A 9,827-nucleotide genomic window follows, 5' to 3' on the forward strand; every position below is an offset into this window, starting at 1 on the left:
CATTACAGGTGTCAACACATTGCACATTTATATGACAGCTATCAGTTGCCTATCTGCGATAACAGCTCTGTTGTTAACTCTAGTTTTAAAGAAATGTGTGATGATGTGATGTGAGAATGAGATGGCACTATATCGTCCCTCCGGGCTATGGGATCGTGACTCCACGGATTCGGGAATCTCAGGGCATGGGCGTTTTCGCGTGCGGGACTGACCGGGGTGCAACGATTGGACGGAAACGCCGTCGTATGCATCCATTCAAGCTTTACGATTGGCCAAATCCTACCGCCAATCACCAATCTCGGCACTCGATTGGAGAGGAGCCCGGCGGTGGGGGCGTGGAACAGCAAGTTTGCGGTCACTGCACTGAGGGCGGACCAGTGTGGTGACAGCGAAGCTTGGAGACTCCCGACTAAAACTGTCCAGAAAACATTCAACAAACGGTGAGTCTGACTCAAACATAAACCACTGGGGTTCTTATCTGGGACGTCTGTTAAAAACACACGACGCCGTTTTGCGGCGGCCGCCGCTTCGCTCGGCGTACGGGGTTTGTTGGTTTTAAAGCAGTGAAATGACGCTGATTTTGGATGAGTGATCTCATAGGGGTGGACTGACTGACTAGTGTGTGTGACTGTGCACACGGAGGAGTTGCTCTGTCACACAGCGCAGGAGCAGCAGCGGTGCAAAGTTGTGCAAGCTAAAGTATCTCTCTCTCACCGTCTCTCTCTCTCTCTCTCTCTCTCTCTCTCTCTCTCTCACACACACACAGTGCCATAGTGTTTGAAAAGTCTAACAAAACGGTCTGCAATTATTCAACCCGATTGCCCTTGCTTTACTTTACTACTACTACTGTACTGTATGCTATACAATTATTGTGCATTACACCCCAGGCCCCAATATCAGGATATTTCCTCGTTAATGATGTATGTATGTGATTTATTAATCATTTTAAACTTATGGTGATATGGGAATATGTGCTTTGCTCTTGTATTGTGGTAAAACACTTCCCATTAATAATTATATTATTGTTGTTGTTGTTGTTGTTGTTACTACTACATAACATTGTAAGTATTATCCTTCACAAAAGTATGTGTTGTCCCCTTAGACTGTACATATTTATTATTACTACATTCAGAGACCCATTGCAGATATTTAGTGCCAGAACCTCAACCTAAAACCTAGCCGCAAATTGCAACACTAGATTTTTTTTATAATCGGATGAATCTAGGGTTGCAATACCTCCCATAGGCAGCCGATGCATGAAAACAGTTTTTTGCTAACTGATTGTATTAAACGACTTCAAACTCACCAATATTGTAGCTCTATGGAAAGCTTGGAATTTACTCTTGCTAGCTGCAAAGTGTTTGTTTCTGAAAAATCCTCCGTAGAATTGTTATGATTTATTTTCTGTCAAGAAATCCGAGCAGACATGGTTTATTTTCTAAGTGCTGAACTTCGGAAGCGCTCGGTCTTCCATTACGCAGCGCCCCGTTGCCTCCTGCATTATGTGACATTCAGAACCAGCTGGTACACAGGACCGCTGATTGACTTCCCACAAGCGCTTCCAAACTCCAGCAATCACCTGAAGCCAATTTCTTGATAGAAAGTAGCTCCTAACATTTCTACGGTGGATTTTTCAGAAACAAACACTTTGCAGCTAGCAAGAGTAAATTCCAAGCTTTCCATAGAGCTACAATATTGGTGAGTTTGAAGTCGTTTAATACAATCAGTTAGCAAAAAACTGTTTTCATGCATCGGCTGCCTATGGGAGGTATTGCAACCCTAGATTCATCCGAGTATAAAAAAATCTAGTGTTGCAATTTGCGGCTACCTAAAACCTAAAGCTTAATGGTACTGTATAAGCTTAACTATTTAATTTTACTCCTAACTGTGCCCCGCCCCTATACCTCCTGTGTTTAAACCTTGTTACTGACACCTTCATTTCCCCCAATGGTTTGAAAACTCTACAGAGAGTTGTATTTTAGCTTTGTCAGGTATTACAAGTGCAGATTGTTCTTGTCACACGCACGCACGCACGCACGTACGCACACACACACACACACCCACACACACACAGTATTTGCCAATTTTGGCACCCGTACCTAAGGTTGCCTACCCCTGGTCTATATTATTCTACGATCCTCAGATTGCTGATACAGGAATGAGAGGTATGTCTGGTCTCGGGCCCTCAATTAATATTGGCTTTGACCCAATCAGGATATTGCCAAATTATGAATTTTAAGGTCTATTTCCAGTAGTGAGTCCCTGGTATACAGTAGTGCCACCACTGATTGGCTTTAGTTGAAACATTGTATACTGTCAGTTTTCATGAGGATTTTGAAAGGTATGTTTTCGGCCGGCATTTCAGGAGCTATTGCTGCCACGTTCCAGAAACACTAAAGTCAAACTCAACTGCAGCCATTATATAGACCAGATCTTTCCAATTACAGTCAGGCACCAAGTTTTCCTACCTTTTCTTCTAAAAGTATTAACCCACTCCTTTAAATTGTTCTGTTCTGACATAGTATTGGGGTACTGATACATAAAACCCAGAGTGTTAATGGGCCTGTGTTGAAAAAAGAAAAGAAAAATCACACTCGTGTGAACTGAGCGGTGGTGTGTGTGTGTGTGTGTGTGTGTGTGTGTGTGTGTGTGTGTGTGTGTGTGTGTGTGTGTGTGTGTGTGTGTGTGTGTGTGTGTGTGTGTGTGTGTGTGCAACAGCGCCCCTCCCTTAACATGTGTGGTCAGAAAAGGTTACTGCAGGCTACGGAGACAGACAGACAGACAGACAGACAGACAGACAGACAGACCCACACACACGGCCACGTATAGGAGCGTTGTGACCACCGCTCAAAAAAAAATACACTGGTAGGCTAAATGAACATGAACTTGTGTTTTGCCCTATACTAATAGTAAGGGAAAGTTAGTCGACCAATCTGGGAACTAAATCTAAATCAATAGCTTTCTTCACAAATGTGTTAATAAAGGTGTCTTCTATCACCTCTGAACTATTTCAATCACAACACCCTTTTGAGTGTTCCTTGTCAGATTGTATCATGTTATCCTGTGTGTCATGATGTGCGCTTACCCGCCTGATCTTGAATAGTTTTCATCAATTCAAACCCTACTCCAACCATTTTTTTAATTGCCAATATTATATGTCTTGTGGACACACAAAAGTAGGTGTGGCCTATTTTATGGCCAAGGAGTAATTTTTACTGATAACTAATGGTTGGAATGGATTCACCAGCCCCAAAATACCCTAATTACACACCTCATACTTTCACCTCATGCTGTTCTTTTTCCAGTGTTGAGTGGCTGTGTTTAGAATTAGTACTCTGCCCCTGCGGCTGCGGGCCAACTTTTTAATTGCTAGTCCCTGATGCCAAAAAGTACAAGTACTTAACCATGTATTTGCCCAATTTCCTGTAAAAACAGCATTTACTTTGACTGAAATGCAGGCTGCAACATGCAGATTTGGCTGTGCAGTATCGATGATTGAGCAGTATGGATTACATAGAGCGGGCAGGGTGGGCCATATTGAATGCTAACATGCAGGCAAGCTGCAGCTGCTTGTTGACAGTACAAAAACATAGCTTCACATAATCTCTTACACAAAATACAGAATCCACAGGGTTGAAACCTACCCATCAGCCTTTTTACCACACAAGCATGGATTGAGTCACCAAAATGTATTCCTTTGAGTACTGCTGCTGTGCTTTAACACAGACAAACCCCTAATGTCTTTCCTCTAGCATTGGTTGAGAATTAATAACATTCACAGCTCTAGATTTCCTTGTCTGTGGGAAGTAGGAACACAGTTGACCAAATGTTATTCCCCTTCTAAAATAAGTGTATCATTTCTCAGTGGTCCAAATCTGAGTCATTCGGGAGGAGAGGGATTCATAAGCCTTTCCAGGACTCAACAAGCTTAGGGAAGTGAGAAGATGATTTGAAAGGGAATGTGCTTCTTCAGAGAGCTGTGTGAGATCCATGTTGTGGAATGTTTTGGGGTTTGTCCTGGAATGTTAGTCAACAGATAGAGAACAATGGAGGATGCACACAACAATGGACCATAAGTTATTATTATTTCTGTAGTTCCTTCTCTACCAAGGTATGACATCTTCATATATCATCTTATTCTGAATCTATGTCCTGTGAGAAAAGGCTTATGGGTTGGGCAGATAAAACCAAAATACCAGTGAGGGGAATTTGTTCCTCTGAGGTTCCAAATAATGAAATTAGTAACATGTGACTCATGCGTGGCTGCTATAGGACCTTATGTGTGCAGCGAGTGTTTGTGTAATGTTGATCTATAAGGCCACGGCTACACGAATCTGAATCTTTTTCAGATCCCAGATTTTCATATATCCACATAGAAAAATATCCAGGTCCACACGAGTCAACAAAAATATTTTGCTCCCATGATCAGCTCCAACAAGCATGCCAGGCCAGTAGGTGGCGCCGTTGCCGTAAGTGATTTGTAATACTATAGAAGAACAAACATGCGTGCAGACTTGGTCACAGATATAAAAATCACTCTTGTGTGAACTGAGCGGTGGAGGCTGCGTGTGTGTGCGTGCGTGCGTGCGTGTATGTGTGAATGTGAGTGTGATTGTGCCTGGCCGGCTGGCCTGAACAACAGTGCCCCTCCCTTAACATGTGTGGTCAGAAAAGGTACTGCAGGCTACATACAGACAGACAGACAGACAGACAGACAGACAGACACGCACGTACGCATACATACACGGCCACGTATAGGAGACGGTGTAACCACCGCTCAAAAAGCTAGATACCTCATCCGCCGCTGCGACTGGTAAAGCAGGACTGGCGGAAGTGTGTAACTGTGAAACTTTGGAAGGCACTCTGCCCCTAGCCTGGCTTGGCCAGACTATATACTAATGCAGCTAACTAAATGCAATCTATATCCCCTCCTTGTTTTAACATGGGTGGATTGTCTAGCTGCGCTAGGCTACTCTGCCCCCTGCAGTGGGAAAGAGGGAGTCCCACATCTGATTGGCCTACCGAGCATCCCATTCTGTGACGCACAAGGAAGCGTCCTTCAGAATTCCGGAAGCTTGCCAGTCCTCTTTTACCAAAGCCCCAGTGTTACCTTTCTATGTCTATGGGCTTGGTTGTGCATGTGTGTGTCAGTGTGTGAGTGTATGTGTGTATGTTGTGACTATCTCTCTCTCTCTCTCTCTCTCTCTCTCTCTCTCTCTCTCTCTCTCTCTCTCTCTCTCTCTTACATGCATGGAGCTGCACACTCACGCACTTAACGTCATCGTCTTCAGAGCAACTTCAGTTTTCATGCCTACATGGATCCAGTGAATCAGATATTCTTAAATATTCACTTGTTTATCCGGTTTCAAAAATATCCAGTTTAGCGGCCGAAATATCCAGCTTCGTGTGGCTGCAAGCCCCAATCGCACAAAGAAATCTTCAGAAATATCCAGATTCATGTAGCCGTGGCCTAAGTGTATTCCATGTGATGGGATACACTGTGGTCTAGCATCAGGGAATACAGTCAGTGTCTTGCTCAGGGTTACCTAGACACATTGCTGGGTTTGGGAATCGAAGCCTATTGTGTATGCAGAACTGATAGTATCATCTCCTGTTTCTGAAGCCTATAAGAACCCATAGTATCATCTCCTGTTGACACCATGGTGTGTCAATTTTAAACATTTATTGATTTATTGGCGCACACACACACACACACGCACACACACACACACACACACACACACACACACACACACACACACACACACACACACTGCTCTCCTCCACCGCACCCTCATCCCCTTCCACTTTATGAACGTTTTGCCTCTCCTTTCCGTAATCTGCTCTGATCTCCTTTCCCCTCATTTACACACACACACACACACACTAGGCTTCTCAGGATACTGGATTTCTAACTTCGATACGATATTTGGAAAACTGACGATACTCAATACCATTTTCGATACCACGCAACCACAGCAGTTTTAGTTCAATATACAGTATATATCCACAAGTTTCCGCGGGAGTTTACTGGAGACTATCAGGACCAAACTTCCGGGTTTAACAGCAGACATACAAGCTCACATCGTGTCGCAGATGCAACCCGTTGTGAGCTTGTAAATCGGCGGCGGAACCTCGGTGCAGACGTTTGCGCAATGCACTATGGGGCGTAGGAAACTCGTGGATATATATATTTAAAGAAAAATACAGAACTTCTTGAGGTAGATGGTAGTGCACTTTTTAAAGGCCTGCCTTTGATGTTTTCATATTCTAAGTACAAATATGCCTTTAAAATAACTAGGAATAAGCCAAAGTAGGAAGGATATCTTACACATAAAAGTAACATTGGTGTAAACCAACGAGAGGTAAAAACTGAGTATCGATATTATTGATACTATGGAAAAGTCATATTGAAAATCGATACTATATTCAAAATCGATACTTTTCGATAAATCGATATTTTTGAAAACACTAACACAAACACACACACACACACACACACACACACACACACACACACACACACACACACACACACAGTGATGCGAGCATTGTGCGGGTCATGTAAATATATATACATAATATAATAATGATAAATATAATGTCTTTAATGAGTTAATCAACATCCTTAACCCAACCAAATAAGCCCGGATTGGTCAGGTTGGCAGGAAAACTGGTCCATACTGTTCACCTTCATTGAAGAACATCTTGGATGCTGGAGTTAGAAGACTCTAGAAAAGAATATCAATGCATTGTAAAATGTGTTAATCTCAAGGACCCCAAAATTAATATGTATTTGGCTGGGGACCCCCATCTAAAAATATTTTGTGATGGGGACACCCATACAGGATTTTGTTTTTATTATCCTTGATTCTTTTGAAACATCTATATAAAAATGAGCTTGTAGATTGTCTATTTTCAAATAGCGGATGACGTCTGTAGGGTTAAAGTGGTTAAACTGATTTTGATGCTATGCTATAGTAACACATTTTGCTGAGGACCCCCTGGAACCCCCCCAAGGACCCACTGGGGTGTCCCCGGACCCCACTTTGAGAACCACTGCTCTAGTTCACTCACTGCAGACTCCTCAAGGATCCAGGAAGCACAGAAAATCCTCACCATTTCCTCTCTTGTTCCCCTAACAATGCCGTTCTCTGCCTGCTGTTTGGTCTACTCCCAGAAAAAGACTGCATACAACCTTTGAGGCAGGAGATAACGCCTTTTCAATTTGGCAATTTGTTTTAATTATTTTATCCCAAGTTATTAATTGCTAACATGCCTAATTCCACTGAAAAGATTAATGAACGTCTGTGTTGCAGTGATGGATCTTGCATTTTGAATCTACTGTGTTTAGGATTTGAGCTTTGGTTAGCTGATATTGTCAACAGAGTCAGTGAGTGATGGTAGTGTACCCCTTGGCAGGGGAGACCTTGGCTTTGGGTGGGTGGTCCCCAAAACTTCTGAGGACAGTGGCTCAGGGGTAGAGTGGCCGGTAGAGTGGCCGAATGGAAACCGCAAGGTTCCCAGTTTGATCCCGGGCTCCCCCAGAGTTGGTGACGAAGTGTCCTTGAGCAATACTCTGAAGCCTATCTATCTCTATGTAAAGCACTTTAGATAAAAAGTGCTATTAATGCACCGTCGTAAAAAACGCTATTAATGCACTGTCGTAAAAAGCGGTATTAATGCACCATCGTACATTAAAGGTGTGACTGCACTGCTGCAGTCAAGCAACAACAGTTGATTGATTGTTCCCAGTTTTATCCCACCAGTCTCTGTCTGGGTCAGCGAGGGTGTTTGTGAGCTGATGTAATGTGTGTGGGGAAAGATCGATATTGGTCGTAGCAGAGCTCATTAGCTCTAGTACTGCCAGTGCTGATGGCCAGGCATCACACCCATTTTACCCACAGAAAATCTATAATGCATCACATCATGTTTACTGTAGAACAGGGGTCATCAACTGTTTCAGGCCAAGGACCCCTTAGATGAGCGAGAGATGAATATAAAATTGTGTTGCAGATTAAAAATGTTTATGGATTTCTTATACAGCTTAGACTTGTTTGACAGCACTATCATCTGTGTAGGTTGGATTAATGTGTATTTTCATACATTTAACCACTTGACCTGTCTATACCTACAGTACTAGTCTACTCTTATTTTCCCTCTACACCAAACCGCTGTGCCAAAACATAGCAGAGAGGCGTTGTGAGCTTGTAGATCTGCTATGTTTTGGCTAATGTTCCACATTAGGTATGCTAGGGTTCAAGTGATTAATGTAAAAAACATGATCATATTACACAAAGATTTGGCGACCCCCTGTAGTAACTCTGGGGACCCCCTGTTGAAGACCCCTGCTGTAGAATCAATATGGCTGCTGATGAGCACAGATTTGACTTTCTGCTCTGGTTTAAAAAGCTTAACAATAAATGAATATTAGATTATCAATTCAACTACTAATAATAGACCCTAATGTCCTGCACAATGGGCCAAATGTGTCTCCTCTCCTCTCTATGTGTCCTTGTCCTTGCAGGCAACAGAGCTGTTGGCAGATATGCTCTACGGTTGTTAACACTAGAACGTCAGAAAGTCAGTCAGTCCTAACATGACCTCGCAAATAGTTCCAAATCTAAATCCTGAACCCCTCGCATCAAGTTAGAACACAGATTGAATTTGCATTTGTTCAACATTGAACAGCTCAGCATTATTGTGCTGTTGTGTATGGGCTTGCTATGTGGATGTTAATGGCCAGCTCAGATTATGCTTACTCACCAGTATCAATGGCTGTGTCAAATCACAGAACAATGTTTCAGCGGTGGCGTTTCCAGACAGTTCCGGGAGGGTGAAGTTCACTCCCTTTTGCTCGGCAGCCTTGAGAAGAAAGCCTCCCGCCTCACAGACTACAGGTTGCCGTTTCCACATCCATAAATTATGCATTTTAATGATTGGGTTTGAAGCCAGGTCGATGAGGTCATCATCAACATGTAAGGTAACTCCCTTACAGCCGCTGCATACAAGCTGCTAGCCAAACACACAAGACTCCTACATGGATTCAAAGCTTCTAAAACTGTTCTTCATCAAAACGGTTTGCTTTTGACATACACCAGCTTTCTCCTTCAAGTAGATATTAGATAACTGACTTTACTGTTGAAAAGGACTTTTGTATTCATCAACCATCATTGAAGTTCCATGCACTCAAACTGCCCTGACTGTATTGACTTACCGGTAAATCCATGCAGCCTGTTGTACTGTGCTATGTACTGCTGTCGTTTTCATTTGTCCAATAACTTATTTTATGCCTGTTAGAATCTACCTTCACTATAACAATCACTCAAACTCACTTAACTCACTCAAAAGCTATTGTCACGTTATTCATTATGTATAGATCTCTATATAATAATCTGAGGCTGCAACTCATTTCTTATTTAATTTTGACAGCCATGTTGTTAACAGTTTTTGAGCAGCCACACAAGCCAAGTGAGCAACGCAGCTTGACCTCCTAGACTCATTAATTCCCCCCGATTTATTAATCCCCCATTCCCCCACCTCCTCCACCCGTCGAACATTCAAATTGAAATAAAATTTTGTTCCAGAAGCTTCAAACGTCCACTTTTAAACAAATATATACTGTATATACATGTACAGTATATCAGCCCTTCATGTAGAAGCATTATGAACATTACATGTGTCACATCTGCGTGTTTGGCTGGGTCATGTTTAGAATGGTGGAGTTTGAGATTACGTGACAGCGGGGGATTGAATGAATGAACGAATGAGTGAGAGTTAGAATGGAGTTTTACAGATTGAGGCGCTCACAGTAATCCCCCTTCCTC

General features: G+C 42.7%; 1 protein-coding gene across 3 annotated transcripts in view; it reads left to right on the forward strand.

Moving 5' to 3' along the window:
• Positions 1-359: 359 nt before the first annotated feature.
• LOC308307025 (uncharacterized protein) overlaps positions 360-9,827 on the forward strand; it is a 154,238-nt gene continuing 144,770 nt past the window's right edge. For all 3 annotated transcript variants that reach the window (XM_080752114.1, XM_080752113.1, XM_080752115.1), the window contains exon 1: positions 360-440. The gene's annotated coding sequence lies outside the window, so the exon portion shown is untranslated. The remainder of the gene's footprint in view (positions 441-9,827) is intronic.

Source organism: Nannobrachium achirus (genome assembly GCF_963921795.1).
Source record: "Nannobrachium achirus genome assembly, chromosome: 21".
Taxonomy (NCBI): domain Eukaryota; kingdom Metazoa; phylum Chordata; class Actinopteri; order Myctophiformes; family Myctophidae; genus Nannobrachium; species Nannobrachium achirus.